Genomic DNA, 17357 nt, shown 5'->3' with positions numbered 1-17357 from the left:
GCTTAACTGTCGCCTTCTTACCTTTCTCGTTACCCCGGCAGCTGCAGGGCCATGATACACTGTGATTCATTAGTTTCAAAGACAAGCCTTGGAAATGGGCTCATCTTGTCCAGAGCCTGCACCTTTTAACTACTTCCTTCAAAAGAGAATTTTTGGAAGGAGCTTCCCTCTTTTGAATTACCTACTCAGAGGTTCCAATTATTTTCAAGCTCAGAGCTGTAATTAATTAGTTGGACTCCATGTTGTTAATTAATAAGGAAGGAATTATACTGGAAAGGTCTTAGGCTTGTCCGAATGAAGAACACTGAGATGCACATGCACTGAAACACAGAGCTTTTTTCTTTTTTTTTTTCTTGTGCCCTCTGTACATGCGTTTTTAGAGGTCTAGAAATCTTCCAACCAATCTTTGAATTCACTTCAAAGCCCAAAGTGCTGCAGCAGTTGGAACAATTTATCCACTGTCACTTTCTCTCGCTTTAGTTTTCCCCTCGCTGTGGATTTCTGCTCTGGCTTGCAGACATCGTGATTACTAATTAAACCTATTAATTCTTGTTTTTTAAAGATTGAATGGAATTTGTTGTAATTATCTGCTCTGTACAGAGCTTGTTTTTGCTTGAATTTCTTATATTTCGACCTGAGACCGCTGAAGTGTTGAAAATTCCCTGTATGAGCGAAGCCCATTCATATTTACATCAAAAACACCCCGATACCTTTTCACTTTCCACTTCCAGTCAATTTGTTGTGCTGTTACATCCTGTGCATGTGTCTTGAAATCAGATTTAAAGTGAGCACAGATAGGTTTTCCTCTTTCAGCAGAGCCAAGTAAAAAACGCTTTCTAATCTTAAACTCTGCACATTGCATACATTTTGCACAACGGAGTTCAAATATCCAAAGAAAGTCACAATCAGTGTTTTTTTTTTTTTTTAGATGTTCGAGACTTCAAATACAAAAAAAAAGACAAATGAAGACAGTGGATGGTCTGGTTAAACAACCTTTTGTGCGGTGATAGCGGTGATGGGTATTCTCCTATCCACTCGGAGCCTTTTTCCAGACAGATCAGAGCTCTGGTCTCAGGAGGACTCCAGCTGCTGGATCTATTCCTTGGCCTCCCTTCCTTCACCACAAAGTATACAGCCAAATGAAGCCTACTGAAACCATCATTTTCTCTCTGAATTAAAAGCCATCAGTCACTACCCCCCGAAAGAAATCGCAGATGCTTTTGCGAACGAAGATGCCCTCATTGTGGGTTAAGAGTTGTCATTGGATCTGGGTTAAACCTTATGTGTGCGCACAGAAGAAGTGGGGGAGAGGTCTCATCGCGTCTCATACATCCATCTTCTTTACTGCTTTAGCCAACTTAAGGCTCATTTATGGTCTACATTGAATAGAGATACTCTAAAGAGCCATCCGTCTATGTTCTGAATTTATTACTCCAGTTTCTGACGTTTCCAAAGGACGGTGCAGTACCACGGAGAGTCACGGAGGCAGTGTTGAGATCGGAAACAAATAACAGAAATGAAGTGAAAGTTTTAGGAGGGCAGATGTGTGATGCCTCAGAATGTTTAATGGCCTGACAGACGACCACCACCTACAGCTCTGCCCCCAGTTGTGCCTCCTTCTCAATGACAACATTAGTCTTGCCTCCTGTCATCGCCATGTCATATCAGTGACTTTTTTACCTCTTACAACAATAGTTCACTTTTATGGTATTTGGCCAGTGTTGATCAATACTCTGGGTGGTTTAGTGCCAAACGCTCATTCCAGTAGAATAGAGAAATGGAAGTAAAGAGGTGTTGACATTGTTTAAAGGACACGCATGTGTTTGCCTGTGTACCTTGACAATGATAAATGAGCATTTAGGGTCACTGAGTTGCTGAACATGGCCATCCCAGTGCAAAAACAGGAAGAAGAAAAAAAACCACACACATGCACAACCTACCGGGACCATTTTTTACTTTTTGGACCATTAAAGGAAACTAAAGTTCCCGTAACAACACAACGTAGTAGGAAGAGAACATGCAATTTATTTATTTTCTGTAAAAACAAGTGATACAGTGCAGCATATAATGAATGCTTCGACATTTTAATTTTAACTGACGCAGTCCTCACGTGTACTGTGATGATAGCGATGTAGAGGAGATTTTTCTCAACCTGTTTCATTACCCCTCAAGCAGCTGCCAGTTCATCAAAGGCTGTATAAAAAAAAAAAAGCTCTGTTCAGGATTTTATATGGGAGTGAATGAAGAGAAAAAAGAAACCCACCTGTTTCATGTGTTTTGTTCGACTCGCCTCCAGCAAGCTTTTTCCGAGCAGTTTTCCTCTCAAAAAAATATCCCCCGACGTTCAGTCAAAGCATTTTCAAACTACATCTGCATGTATCTGATATGGTTTATTATTCACATTATGCCAGGAAACATGCAACAGACCACCTATTTATTAATATGTTGGCCCTAAATTAAAAGAAAAAAACCAAATAAGCACTGTAATTTCAGTGTGCAGTTGATTTATCAATACTCACTGTACCAAACCTGTGAACTGGGAAGCTGTAAATATTCTGTCTTCTATATTTCTTCCCAAACATGCTTCCAATAATGCCACAGTCCATCTATTAAGACAAGAGAGAAAGAGGGAGTGACATAAAACAAATGCCTCCAGGGACACTGCTGGAATACCGCTATGAAAGTAAAACTCAAACACCCGCATGCATTTTCTCTCTGTACACAGTAGCGTCATATCCAAGATGAAGCAGTGAAATAGAAAAAATGCATCAAATTGTAGAGGATTTTGCAGTAGAGAACGTCTCAGGTAGCTCAAAAGTTTCTCTCCCCTAAGAGTTTCAGTCTTTATTTTCTTTGGGTTCACAGTCTTTCCCTTTCACCTATTTAAATAAATGCTCTCCAATAAATTCAAGTAAAGTCTAATTTTCTCAAAGCTGTGGGGGTGCCAAAGGGAATAAACAAAAGCAGCCAAAGTTTTTGACCTCAGTGGCTGTTGACCATGAAGATAATCAGTCCAGGCTCATGGTCCTGGCTTCCATCCTCCAGCTGACAGACGGACAAATAGACTTGCTGGAGTTACAGTGTGAGTTAATGTCAGCCGGAGGGAGCGCTCGCTCGATTTGTCCTCTACCCTGTTCTCCTCATTCTCACAGTCCAGTGGCCTTCGTCTGATCGGTCTCACCTGTGTGTGGGGGTCACTGGCTGAGCGAAGAAGCCATGCGTGGTCATCTGTCGGTCGAATTTGGACCGAAGGAGACTTGAGTTTTCAGCTTATCTCGGAGATGTTTTCCCCGTCTGTTGCTCGACACATGCTCACGCAGAGTGATGTCCTTGTGAAAAATGAATGCCGGTTGGAAAGCGAAAACGGCAGCCGTTCCAGTTGACTGTAAAAAAAAAAAAAAAAAAAAAAAAAAACCCACCGGCGGTGGTTTTCCCTTCTTTCCCGAGTAGGTAGCATCCCACCCGATCTCCTGTGGTGAACTCATTTTTTCCCTATTTCTGTTCTTGGTTTTGACTCGCAGAAAACTTCTAATTTGTTCAAGACTCAATGGGAAACCTGGGTTGGGGTTTAGGTTCAGATGGCTCTTTCATGGCTAAATTTAGCTTAGTGATAAAAGGAAATGGTGCAGGGAAAGTCGGGGACCTGGAGCACAGTGTTCTCCTGTCTGCATGTCATGCAGAAAGCAGATGCTTTTGTTTCCCCCCATCCTGCTCGTCATTAAGTGTATGACTCTTGAGGCCCCATGTTGCTGAGACGGACACACGGGGAGTTAGAGGAGCCAACGGAAGGACGTGTGACTGGTTTCAAGCCTTTTTGGTGTTTTTGCTTTGTCAGATGGAGTGTGAAGGCAGTCTCCATATCGCTCCCTCTGCAGTAATTTACTTGTCAGCAACTTCTTCTAACTCCCTGTCGGGGTACGGGGACACGGTTGGGTCTTCTGTGGTTGGCCCCTCGTACTCCTCCTCACTCACTTTCACCTAATCCCTCCAGCAGTGAGGACGGCAGTGAGCTGCCAACAACAATAGGAGCTGCCAGGGGTTGATAAAGAGGCTGTGGACTGCATGGAAGGGCACGGACCCAATGGTATTAGACTCTGACTCTGTGACACAGTTTCCCTTATATCATCACTTTTGGAGCAGTGGGGTCTCGGGCATATTGCAAATTCAGATGTTTAAGCAGGAAATTGTACTGATTGACTTTCGTGGTGATGTAGATACAGAAGAATATCCATGTTATTCCAGCAGATAAATTAAAATATGTGTTTTAAAATAATTTTTTTAAGGTTATTGCTATGTGGTGTATCTTGGTTGCTTCCTTCTGGGGTAGCAACAGCACAAGATTTGGAACAAATTTTAAGACTAATGACATTTTAACAATTTCAGTAATTAAACCCACATTGGTGGTCTTTCAGCAGTGGGATTTGAACCGCTGAACTTCTAGTAACAAGCAGTCGCCTCGGCCGTCATTGCAGGAACAGCATGTAATTTAGTGGTGAATTATTGGTGTAGATTCTCAAATGTTACGTGATTTTACCTTATTAATAATACTACCTCTTTTTGTAGAGATTATATTAGGCATTAAGGATCACATGCTGATTTCTAAACATCAATAAATTATTAGCTTCACACATGATGAAGGAGAAGAATGTCTTCAGGTGAAAAAGGAAAACTTTTGTTGTGTTTTAGACGTTCGTCACTGAAAATGCAACTTTTTGAAAACTCTGTCTCCGTTTTTTCTGAAATGCTGCTACTGCCCATACCACTGCTGTGGTAAATCGTTGTTTTGCACATGTGCCTCCAGAGTGTCACGACTCCCAGTCCATGTTCTCCCGGGACTTGGTAGTTTTATAGTTGAGAGTCACTGTAATACCAATCCAACTTCGTTGTCTGTCACTACGAATATCTGTGTTCTCTCATTGTTAATGTTTACAGCGTATTGTTCTCTGCACGCCCTTGTGTGTGGTTTCATTGCAAAAACAACCGATAGCACCAACTAGTGGCCCATTGTCAAAACTACGTTGTTTTCAGCGTTTCTGCTGCGTCCGCGTAAACAGACACAGTTTTGAAAACCTCAAAACGTTTTCACTTGAAACACTGTGTACTGACTAACACACATCAAATATGTGTATATTGAACTCAAAATAATTCATAATTCTTATAAATGCTTCTGGTAGAAATGATCACAGTCCTGCCCTCTGGGACTAAAGGTTACAGTTGTGTGTCCCTCCCACTGGTCAAAGTTGAGAGTATTGCATATCGTGTATACAAATTAACTGTTGACTTGATTTATTCATATTATCTGTACACATGCATACGTTTACATGGATCAGAAGTATACGGGTATGAGTTTGCTTATGCAGTACCTTACAGAAGTTTTAGTTAAGACTGACAAAATGTTGCAAAGTAAGAATCCTCTCAAGAATTTAGGCGTCCATAGTTGATTTTCTTTTTTATCATTTAATAAAATGGAAAGTGAGAGAAGAGAGGAGTTATCAGTATGTATGTGGCCACACTTTTACAGCCAAAACAACATCAATCATTCTTGATAAAAATCCAGACACTTTTTAAAGGAACTTTGCAGGAAAGTTTTCTAATACACCTCTCCGAGATGAGCGCAGATCTTTTGTTTTGTAAGTATCACTCAGATTCTTTGTTATTCCAAAGAGAATCAGTGATGTTAGGATCCTGACTCTGTTTACATTACTCGTAAAGGATAAGATAATTGACCACATCACTTGAAGATCTTTTTTGACTGGCTTCCTGTTACTCTGAGGAATTCGATCAAAATACTACCGTGGGGCTTGGAATACCTAATGGCTTCAGCCCAATATACTTTATTATCGCTGATCTTCTCTTAATGTGTAAACCATCCACACCTATCCCCTCAACTGGTACAGGCCTTTATGGCCCAAGACTCAAAGAAAGAATTCAGAAGATGTTGGTAGTTTTTCTGCACTAAATATTTGAAAAATACTGCAGATCAAAGTCTGTCTTAAAACAAAGTTCAATAGATTTTCGATCGCTCCTTTTTTTTCTTTCCACTTTTGCTGTTATTTCTCATGCGTTTGTTATAATAGTGCTTTTGTTGCAGTCCATGTTTCTTAATATAAAGCACTTTGAATTGCAAGGGGCTCCCAATTCATCATCATACCCTTAGATAGTACTTTATGGCATCAGCTATTTGTTTAGGATTATTGAACTCGGCTGCAGTGCGGAGGAAATTTAGAGCCAATGAGCTGTTTACTCGTTGGTTTTTCCTCCGAGGCACTCTGCAATCCTTTACTCTATGCAGTATGTCTGTGCATATATGTTTATTCTATCTTGAGACACATTTTATTGAATTGTGCTATACAAACAAGGATTGGTTGATTGAAAAAAAATTACATTTTTAAATACCAACATATTTGAGTATTTAACTTATGACATTAGAACATCCTTGGTTTGTTGAAATCCAGATGAAATTTCATAATGGGAGCCATATATGTGGTGGCAAATCATCTGCCCGTCTTTTCTTTTAGCTCAATGGGTCACCGATGGTGTGAAAATTAAAGCGCCCCAGCTGTGCGCTCCATCTGCACACTCTTGATCTACGATGTGATGTTTGCAAACAATCTCTTAAAGAAAGCCCGTAATGTTCCACTTCCCAGGTGCATCAGCGAGACGGCAGGAACTAAATTCCTTCCTTGAATCAATGGGCTGTGGATGATTGATGAGTTAGCACTGTGTTATTGTGAAATCGGTCAAAAAGTTTCCAAAGAACGATATTGGAAGTTGTATTTTTTATTTTTTTTTAAAGAAATGTCTGTACTCGCTTGCAGAAGTCCGATTGAATGGAAGCTGACGGAGACCAATAAATACTCAAGGATTTTAAGTGGATTTTTAATTCTTCGTCTCAGCGGAGATCACACCTTTTGAAGAGTTTGACCTCTTGTCATTTTTCCTCTTTTCCCCGACGTTAATCTATTGGCTTTTGCCTCCTTTCAGTCAACATCTAAAGAATCTAAAGTTCACAGTGCATAAACAATAAGACTTCTAATGGAAAGACTGAGGACGTCTTCCTCACTAACACAATCGGGGATGAAAGTCGTGCAGAAAAGCAGAATAGATTTGTATTCAACCGTTAATCGTTTGCATTCTCCGAGGGAATATGAAGGAAGAAGAGTGCAAGTATGGACAGGTTTAATTAATTGAAATGCTGTTTTTTTTTTTTCCCGTTTACTTTGTGAAAAGAATGATAGACTTGATTGTTTGAAGTTCCCTCGTCGCTCATTAGTTAAAGCACAAGGTAGCAGTGAATAAAGATGCATGAGCTTTGGGCCTTGGGCCAGTTCTTTGCAAGCATTTGAATTAATGGGAATGCTAGAAGCTCTTGCATTGGCGTGACCTGTGCTAACGGTGACTTTGCATTCAACCCACCTCGGTATATGCTTTTCTTCCTCTGATTTATTCCACATAATGATAACAAATGAATAAACAAGTACAGAATTATGAAACGAGGAAAAACAACCCGGAAACTGTGACGCAATTAATTGTATTTGAAGCTGCACAGAAAGCTTTTTGTTTCCACTTAGAGTTTATCCACACAAGGGAATATGAAGTAAATCTAGTCAATTTATATCTGTGCGCTTTTACTATTTCTTGATTTTCAGAAAGGCTATAGGGCATGAATTTTAAAGATTCTAAGGAGATGGTTCGTTCATATTATAAAAGGAAATTTCTGACTTGCTTTTAGTGATATCTAGCCTGGGTTTTGAGTGATATTCTCAGAGAAGGCTTTTTTCCTCGTCAATCCAAAGAAGCTGAGCTGTATTATGTTGAAAACATATTTAAAGGAAGCACCTTATCCAGGCACAGTGTTCTTTGTTTTTCTATGCAACCTTCAGATCTCCCTGTTAGGAGATTCTGTTGGGTGTTAGGGTTGCAATAGGATGTAATTCTCTCTTCATTTAGTTTGGTGCTTTTGAATTTTTGTTTGGTGCAGTTTAGCAAGTACTTCCTGGAAAAATAAATGAATAAACATTAGTGCTGTACATTTCCTCCCTGCTTTTTGCACCGTGTGTTGAACAAATAGTTTAGGAGTGTTGTGGTTTGCTGATAGTGCTGAAAGAAAAGAATGTGAAAATGATCTATAAGGCCTGAGCCTGCTGCACACGCCTGCATGTGTGTAAGTAAACACACACACACACACACACACACACACACACACACACACACACACACACACACACACACACACACACACACACACACACACACACACACACACACACACACACACACACACAGCAGAGGTGCATAAATCATGCTGAGCTACCAGCACATGCAGTCATTCCTGCACACAAGCAGGGACACACACACACACACACACACACACACACACTTGCGCTTTCCATCCCTCCCACACATAGAAACACAAACGGAGCTCCGGAGGGAGATGAAGAGGCAGAGCAGGGGTCCGCTCGCTGCCACAGAGAAACAAAAACCCATGGGGCAGATGGGGCAGAAGGCAGGATGAAGGGTCTCTCCTCCAGTGATCCACAGCAACAGAGGCCATTGGAGAGACTCCTGCTTTGGCACTCAGCATAATTAGTTTCAAATAACAATGTGGCCGACCCTCGCCATCATGAGAGACACGGAAAGACAAACCCTCACGCCGAGGCAAACTGTTGGAATTTGTTTATTTTCTACAGATAAAGATTCTTCTTTCATCACGGCCTTAAAACAGTATAACTGCTCATTACATTTGAACTTCAGGGTTAACATTGTGCCATCCGACTAGATGACATGTGATTATTTTTCTTTCGCCCCTGGGATCAATAAGCTCCTGAGCAATAAGTGTGAGATTGTGATACTCAGAGTGGCTGTTGTCATGAATATCTTTTGCCCCATATGGCCCGTGCACGCTCGCTTTCGGGTGACAGCAAAACAAACGACAGCCAGATGTGACTCGACACTGCATGTGAACAAGGGGAGGCAAATAAAGAAACCAAAGATGGAACGATTATAAGCCAAAGCCGCTGACCTGGTGTGACTCAGAGTTGAAACCTTTATTCACATTTAAAAGTTAACAATCCGACCAAAAAATAATAAAAATCCATCACATGTGCAGCTCTGTCTGCAGTTCCCACCAGCAGTGTCAGTTTGGGGATTTTTGGTAATTTTTCCTATTTTCTCTTCACTTTTGTGCTTCTTGCTTCCGCACTGTGGCCCTATGGTAGGAAATAATTAGAAGCTGTAAGTTGATTATAAAATTTGACTCGTTAATTACACCATTTCTATGAATTAATTATGATTATTCACATTTTTATTCAGTCACAGCTACTGTCATATTTAATATTGAGTCACTTTGCATTGGTAGAGCATGAATGCACATTACAATTTGATGTAATACAGTCGACGTATAGTGTACGTGTTGCCATTGTTTGATGACCCATGCCCACCCAAAAGACGGCACAGAAAGGAGGAGGCCTGTAATGTGATGACCAGAATTCTGGAAAAGAAAATCTATTCTAGTGTGGTTTGCTCACTTGTAAAAGTGTCCAACCTGCAGCTGGAATTTCTAATGAAGATCTGCTGCCATAATATATCATCTCATACATTAGTGGCTCCTGTTTCTGGTGCCATTAGATTAATGATGCATTCATGATTTCACCTTCGACTGAAAGTAAAGACATTTTAGGTTTCGGTTTCTTTGTGCAACGCAATTCGCAATTCCAAAAATGGATTTCTGTAAGGCAGCATTTGCGTGAGGGTTTGTTTTAATTGGACCAAACCTGACAGGTGTGAACGTGCAGTAAAAGTGGAGAATACCTGCTGGGTTATTCTTCCCATTATGCATTTTTACTATGAACTCTTCCCCGCTGGCTTTTTTTTTTTTTTTTTTTTTTCCCCCCCCAACACTTCACTCTACTTTACTAAAACAGTACTTCCACGTTTTGTTCCCAGGGCATCATTATTTGCACCTTAACTGTTGGAGCTCACTTGATTGAAAAGCATAAACACAATTCGCCCTTTCTAAACATTTGAAAACCAATTTCAGCAACCAATTCACACTCAACGATTCCCGGTGATGTAAGGTTGCTAACATCACTTCTCTCTCCTCTTGGGCTTTTTTTAAAATTTATTTATTTATTTTTTCTATTTCTTGGTCCAGCGATCACCTTATTTCATTTGCTGTTTTTAGTTACACATTTATAGAAGTAAACATTATCTAAATAAATAAGGGAGATTTGAACACACACAGAGCTTGAACCAGCCAGTGTGACATTGGTGACGTGCCAAATTTTCCTAGGTTTTCTCATAACATATTATCTTATCTGTTGGGGTTATTTATTAAAGAAATACTGCCCTTCTTGTGCAAATTGGATGCCTCTATTTGGAAAAAAGAAAACTTTTTTTAATAGCTTTTATATATAGCCTGCAACAATTCAACTCAATGAATAATTTCACTCTCCAATCATTCTTTTTAACATGCTTTATTCTCACAATTCTGTCAAAAGGCATCTCAAAAGGCACATCCGCCCCCCCGGGGAGGCCCAAAGGAAGCCTCCCTGCATTCAGTATAAGACATATTTTATGGCAGACACAAGACAGCACAGCTTTCCGTCTGTTTTACCACCAAAGATTTTAATTATTTGTTATTGTTGTTCTCAATTGCATGTCTCCAAATACTTTGCAGTACTATATTTTTTGGTTTTTCTTTACACTTTATCAGAGATTAGTGTTGCATTTCTGTCCTAATTCCAATTATCTTACCCATTGTTGGCTGGTATTCATCATCCTGTCTCTGTAATTGGGATCCTGTGGAGTAATCCATCACCCCGACATTGCTCAGAGATGACACTTTATTGATTTCACGGGGCATGCCTGGGCTTAGACACATCAATCTCGAGGTGACAGTCACTGCAATAATTGCGTGCCACCGCTGCTAATGGCCATTCTGTTTGACCACCGCGCTGACCAATTAACCACCCCGGGGATGACACGCAGGTGTATAGAATCATAATGAGGCTGTTAAAAGACCAAATGGACCCGCTCAGTGTCAAATACATATGAGAACCTGTTTGCACTTGAAATTGGCCTTTAGACACGACCCAAAAATCAACTTTTGGTGTGTCTTTTGCCTGTTGAGTTTGCTGCTCGAGTGCCGGCGTCGAAGCCAGAGGCACTACTGAACTGCATGCGAGCTCGCAAGTGAACATGGCAGCTTATATAAATACAGACAAAACCATCTGTTGATTTTCTTTCATTCCTTTTTTTTTTTTCTCATCTTTTTTTTCTTCCCCCTTTCCCCCGCTCCTTTAGCAAGAATCATTGGCTGGCATGCTCCAGCAGTTCTGTTCATGACATGCTTCATGAAGGCTGGGAGTTGCATTGGGCTCGGGGTAAGCAGGGGGAATTCTGCTTCTCTGCTCCACTTGGCACCGGCCCGCAACACTGCCTGATGTCAGACAGATCACAGCCAGAAACACTGGCGCTCTTCCCTCGCTCCTGGAAAAAAAAAAGGCTTCTAACACTCAGACAGGGTTTTTCAGGGCTTGGGAAGGAGGTTTTCACCACTGTAGGTTCTCATGCACACAAGCCCCCCCCCCACCACCAGCACCACCAGCACCACCACCACCACCACCACCACACTTTTTCCAAGTGAGGCTGGGTTCTTGCCACTTGCCACATAAAAAGCAAAAGGACATTATTACTACCACATTGCCTCTCAAGTCTTTCGGTTGAAATGTTATGTACTAATTGGAACTCCTAGATTAAGTTTAACGGGAAACCTTTTTTCCGATGGTGATGATTTCATCTGCTCTAAATGTTTATCTTTCATCTGTTCTAAATAACTTTCTCCTCTTGAATATAGAGCCGCTCGTGGTTCAGAAGCCCGATGCTTAGCTTCTCATTTATCATTGTTAACTGCAGGATTTGTCCAGAAGTCCCTTATTAGGTTGTCTGAATCTAACGAGACATGTCGGGGTGCCTGAGAAATCACTGCCCGTTGATCCGGCTAGTACTTCGACATTGGTAATGAAGGCTGTGGTGTCACCGCACTGGTGGTAGAAAGTCAATTAAGCACATTCAATCACATGTGCCACGCTTGAAGAAGTAATTTTTTTTTTCTTCCTTCCAAACGCTTAAAAAAAGTATTTTTGCAGAATGTTAAGTGCTAACCTTTTTCTTTGCTCAATTATACTTACAGTCTGATGTGAGTAAGGAGAGTCCTGCAGAGCTTAATTGTCACCAGCTTTTTGTGGCTACGGATGAAAAATACCATATTTTTACTAAAAGTACATGACGCTCACATCATAGCCGCCGATTTTTGCACAACTGATTTTTTATTTAATTTTTTTTGTCCATGTTTTATCTTTGTCCTTAAACCACCTGATAAAAGGGAGAAGCAGTTCTTTCCTAAGTAAAAGTTCTCCTTTCTTTGGGCTTAAATCAACTCCAGCAATTGATAACAAATGTCCCAAAGAGTTTGAACTTTGCGCCACACTGTAAACTCCAAGACAAGAATCAAACCACCTTATATCTTATACAATACTTTAACACTAACCTTTTGCAATTTTTAAAATACAGCCCACGTAACATGGTTGATACACAAGCTCAATGTATATCCACCTTCTTGGCAATTTTCTTATCAAGCCATGCACACAAACCTAAAGCTATTCTTTTATTGCAGATTTCTTCAACTCTGCAGCCTCATCTGCCATTAATTACCGACTCACATTTTGAGGATATGCAGCAATGTCGAAATGATAAAAGAAGCACTTTTGCAATTACGTTCAGGCAGTGGCTCACGTAATCCACAATAAAGCATGAGTTCAATTAACTCGAAAAGAAAGAAAACATTAAAGAATTAATCATACTTCAGATATTAGGAGAAAAAAAAAAAACCCAACTTCACAAAACTTGATGAGTTTGATCGTAATGAGTATTCAGTAAGTGTTTTTATAGCCCGCTCATCTCTGCTCTGGCATTTTGGTGTTGCTGCAGATAGGTTGTTGGCACCGAAGTACACGTACAGCCGTATAACATCATCAGGGGAAAATGTTTCATTAGTTTTTGAAAGTCTCTGAATACTTCATCTGCTTGCGATTGCAGAGGTGGATTGTTTGACATTCAGGGATTTTTTTTATTTTATTTTGGCGGTCACATGAAGGAGTCACCTGACAATCACACTCCCATTTCGTGGTTGATTGATTAAGCTCCTGCACCAATTCATCAAAGCTGCTTCAATTAATAAATCTCACATGCCCCTCAGTCCATACTCCTCAGATACAAACACAACAAACACTTGCAATGCACACCACATGTAACGACGACAGAGTTTGCTGATGAATCAGCAAATGGATAAATCTTCTAGGGTTATTACAGTTCTGTTTTTCTCTCTTAGAACTTCACTCAGAAAGAGATGTGTTTACATTTTTATTTTTTATTTTTTTGGGTCTCTTAATGTGATTGTACTCCTTTCAGATTAGACTTTTGTGCAAATCCTGATGCTTTTCTTTCTGTACAAAGTCAGCCAGAAGAGGCGGACAATGCCGGCTGGAGATACAAAACAACAAAAATGATAATTCAGTGCACGAAAAAGAAAAAGAAAAAAACAGAAGTGACATTTAGTTGCTGCCATTCGGGATTAGCTTGAAGTGACTTCATTGTCCTTCCGCCTGCGTTGTCAAATCTTCTGTCAGCCAAAATCCGACTCTAATGTAAATTCAGAAAGTTATTCGAGGACGGTGTCGCAAGATGAAACTGTGACAGCTGTAATTATGTGAACCTCTGTAGCAGATTCTGAGATTGTTTCCTGTGCTTGGAAAACCAGTTTATACAACAGTCGTCCAAACTCAGCGACATTTACCTGCCTACCCATCTTGAATCGGTTTTGTGGTTTTTAGTTTGAATATTGGGTTTGCAGCGCTTTGTGTGTGGGGAGTGGGGAGTGGGGGGGTTCGAGTGCGGCATTAGCAGGAATGTGTAATGGTGTTGACTCACAATGCCTCTCCCTCGGCACCGACTCCCTGTCAGTCACGCTACGGGCCGACCGGAGGCCCGTCCTGTGGGTAATGAATTTTAAAAGAAGGGGTTCAAGCCCTTTATCCTCTCCCTTCCCCTATGCCTCATTAACTTCTCCCTGATTGATAAACAGCGTGTTTGTGCAGCCATTTGGGGCGGGTGGCGTGTTGAGTCAGTCGCATGACGCGGTGGTGGCTCCGTATGGAGCGGAGGCGAGCTACATTACAGAAGAATTTCTGTATGTGTGTGAATGTCGATGACTCATTATTTGCAGATGGTATTCATCATCTGTGTTTTTCTGTGTGTTCTCTTTATTTTTTTTCTTCTATATTTCATTATGTTCTAGTTCATTAGGATAGGTTTTAAAGACTGCCTTTAAAAACAACGATCAAATGCCAACTTTGGAAATAGGTCTTTGGTTCCTTTGATTATTCCAACTTTATTTAGGTCATTAAAATCCCTTCCTTGCACTTTTAATCTCAATGGCGAGAAACAACTAATTCGCAGCCATTCTAGTAGTGAAGTTGAATGGATATCTTCCAAAATTGCAGCCTTGCTAATACAAAGTTTTTCTAGTCATCCACCGCATCATAACTATTTTTATATTCTTGTTGCTTGGGTTTATAATTTTTTTTAATAATATAATTTATTGCAGTTTTGTAACCAGCAGTGTCATCATTGTGCAATGTCAGATACACTTGCAGAGCAGTACCAGTACAGATCCAAACCGAAGATGAAATAAGCGAGAAAAGTTGGTATTTTGGACTTCTGACCAACAGTGTGAACAAAAACACATCCTGCAATGTAACGTCCTCAACGATGGTGTTTGGTGTGCTATATCTAACACAATGCATGCTGGATTATTGCAGAGGGGTTTTGTATCAACCGAGAATTAACCAGCGGCCAATAAGATGTAATCTTTGTTTGGCGCGTCATCTACAGCAAACCGTAAGGAATCAGAGCTTTTATGGTCTCCCATGTCTTGTGTTTGGTCCATTGACGGCTCTTTGTTCAGACGTGCATCAGCACAACATCTGCAAGCTTTTCAAAACACACTCAGCTCACTTGTTCTGTGCACGACAGGGTGTGGATAGCAGTGCTCACTCTTCCAGATCTAGACCACACCAATGCAGTAAACAAACCAGGTTTCATTTTACCCGGAGCCAAATGTCACAAATGTGAACACACCCTTGGATATGGCTTCTTGCTCTAACTCAGGTAAGTATTGCCTGCTCTGACGCTGGGAAGCGAGCTGAACTGCTAATATGCGAGACAGAGATGTGAGACTTTCTTAATTGTCTCCATTCGGTCAGATCCAGATTAACTGAAATCAATCGCGGTCTGAATGGAGTTGAATGCAGGGGCTATTTGGAAAACTGTCCTTGCTGGTGCAGTCAATTATCCTCCCCCCCCAAGGCAAGTCTGAGTGACTCAGCTGGAAACAGTAAAATCTGAACACTGTCACAATCTGAGCAAAAACTATTCTTTTTGTGCAGGATCTCGTGACCATGGCAAATATATTTGTTGTAATCTTCTCACATTTTATCAGATGTCCTGCAGTGACTTCAATTTTATAGCTTTAATTCCTGTGAGTCTCCCTGAAGTGTCCTTGAGGGAGAGACTAAACTCAGTCATTCATTGAAAGAGAGAGATAAAAAAAAAAAAAACATATGGATGACACATGGTCGTTTGCAACATGTTCCTCCATCAGCGAGCTCTTATAAGCAAACAGCAAGGCAGACACATGCACGCTCACACTCACACTCACCACACTGGATTGTCTTATTGTGGGCAGATGTTGAGTTTGTGTGTCCAACGCAGAGCGCAGACCTAATTAAGACCGAAGAAACACATCATTTTATTTGGCTCTCTCCACTCTTTGGCCTCACTTTGATCCAATGATTATTACCAGCTCTTTGGCTCGGCGGAGGACGAGAGGGCGGGGAAGCATTGTGTCTCATGCTGACAGCTCCCAAACAAAATAACCCCCCTCCCCAGGTTGTTACAGCTGAAACTCCCAGCTGGGTTGTCAGCAGTGAGGTCAGTAAGAGAATCCAGCTGCCTGCTGGGGTTTGTTCCTCGGCTGTGGATTAGCACCAGCCAACCATCTGCTGTTGTCCTGGAGAGTAATACTGTACATGTGCTCGCTGCGTGTACGGTACATGACACTTTAAGGACAGGCTTGTCCAAATAATAAATTCAAAGGCAGACACTCGTGTTGTAATAATCAACCCAATAGGGGGTCTGCATCAATTTCACGCACGATTTGTTGATTTCTGTCCTCTGTCGAGCCGCGCTCCGCCTCGACCGATCGTCATTCGGAGAAAGCGCCGTGCTCTGTGACCTCTGATGCTGAGAAGGGCATCCAGCATACCAGCACAGCTTTTTTTTCTACTTTTTGGTGACGGAACAGGATAGGGCAGCACAGCCCAGAGGCTGTTTCGTGCACTCACCTTGTAACGGCCGGACGCGGGCTTGAAAAGGTCACAGGAGGCTCGGGAATCTTTGTGGGCTGCTGTTTCACGAAGGGTTTGGGCGGGTGTTTCTGTGCAGTAAGTGACCAGTGTGAAATTACAAAGCTACTAAAAACCAAAATCTATGGTGTTGACAGCAAATGGCTCCTCAAGAATAGTACAGGCTGTGAACTCGATGAGGTTTAAATGATCACACAGTGATGTTTGAACCAATATGAACATGAAAAATGCTCCATAGCAAACAAAAGAACTCTCTTTATGTTATTCTCTTGAAAATCTTTGGATTGCCCGCGCAGTATTTTAATTATTTTTGAACTCAAAAAGTGTAAAAGTGTATATTTTACTTCAATCAAGAAATTCAAGTCCATACTTGATATTTGGTTAAATTGTTTGAAATATGTTTTTTTTATGATAAACAAGTGTGTTCATGGTTGCATCTAAAATTGTTTTGCTGTCAAAGAGAAAGAAGTTAGCTGTGACTGTGAAAATGAATAATTAACGTTTAAGATTCTCCACAATAGCTCGATATTTTGTCAATACCAAAACATACGGGCCATTACAGCGATACCTACTCCATCCCAGCGAACACTGGAACCCAGGTAGTAAATGTTGAAAAAACGTGTGGTAAATACCACTATAAACACATACTTTCAGCCAGTGGGTACAATTCAGCCCTAAGAAAAAAATTCTGGTTCCCCAAGACGCTACAGTGAAGGCAAATGCTGCTGGACACACAAACCTGAATTTAATTTCAACAAGTTTGGAGTAACAACACCCCGTCTGATCTCCGGCGCCCCCTTGAGGAGCTCCTGGTTGGAAACCACAGCTGTAGATCTCTGTTGTGATTTCTCCATTAGACTCCCTTACTGTCAT

At 41.0% G+C, this 17357-nt stretch overlaps 1 protein-coding gene across 1 annotated transcript in view; it reads left to right on the top strand.

Moving 5' to 3' along the window:
* Positions 1-17357, top strand: part of adam12a (ADAM metallopeptidase domain 12a) — a 79857-nt gene that overhangs the window by 23571 nt on the left and 38929 nt on the right. The gene's annotated exons all lie outside the window — the stretch shown is intronic.

The sequence above is a fragment of the Lipophrys pholis genome (genome assembly GCF_963383615.2).
Source record: "Lipophrys pholis genome assembly, chromosome: 1".
Lineage (NCBI taxonomy): Eukaryota > Metazoa > Chordata > Actinopteri > Blenniiformes > Blenniidae > Lipophrys > Lipophrys pholis.
Note: the sequence above shows the minus strand (reverse complement) of the source record. Positions and strands in the feature narration are given on the sequence as shown.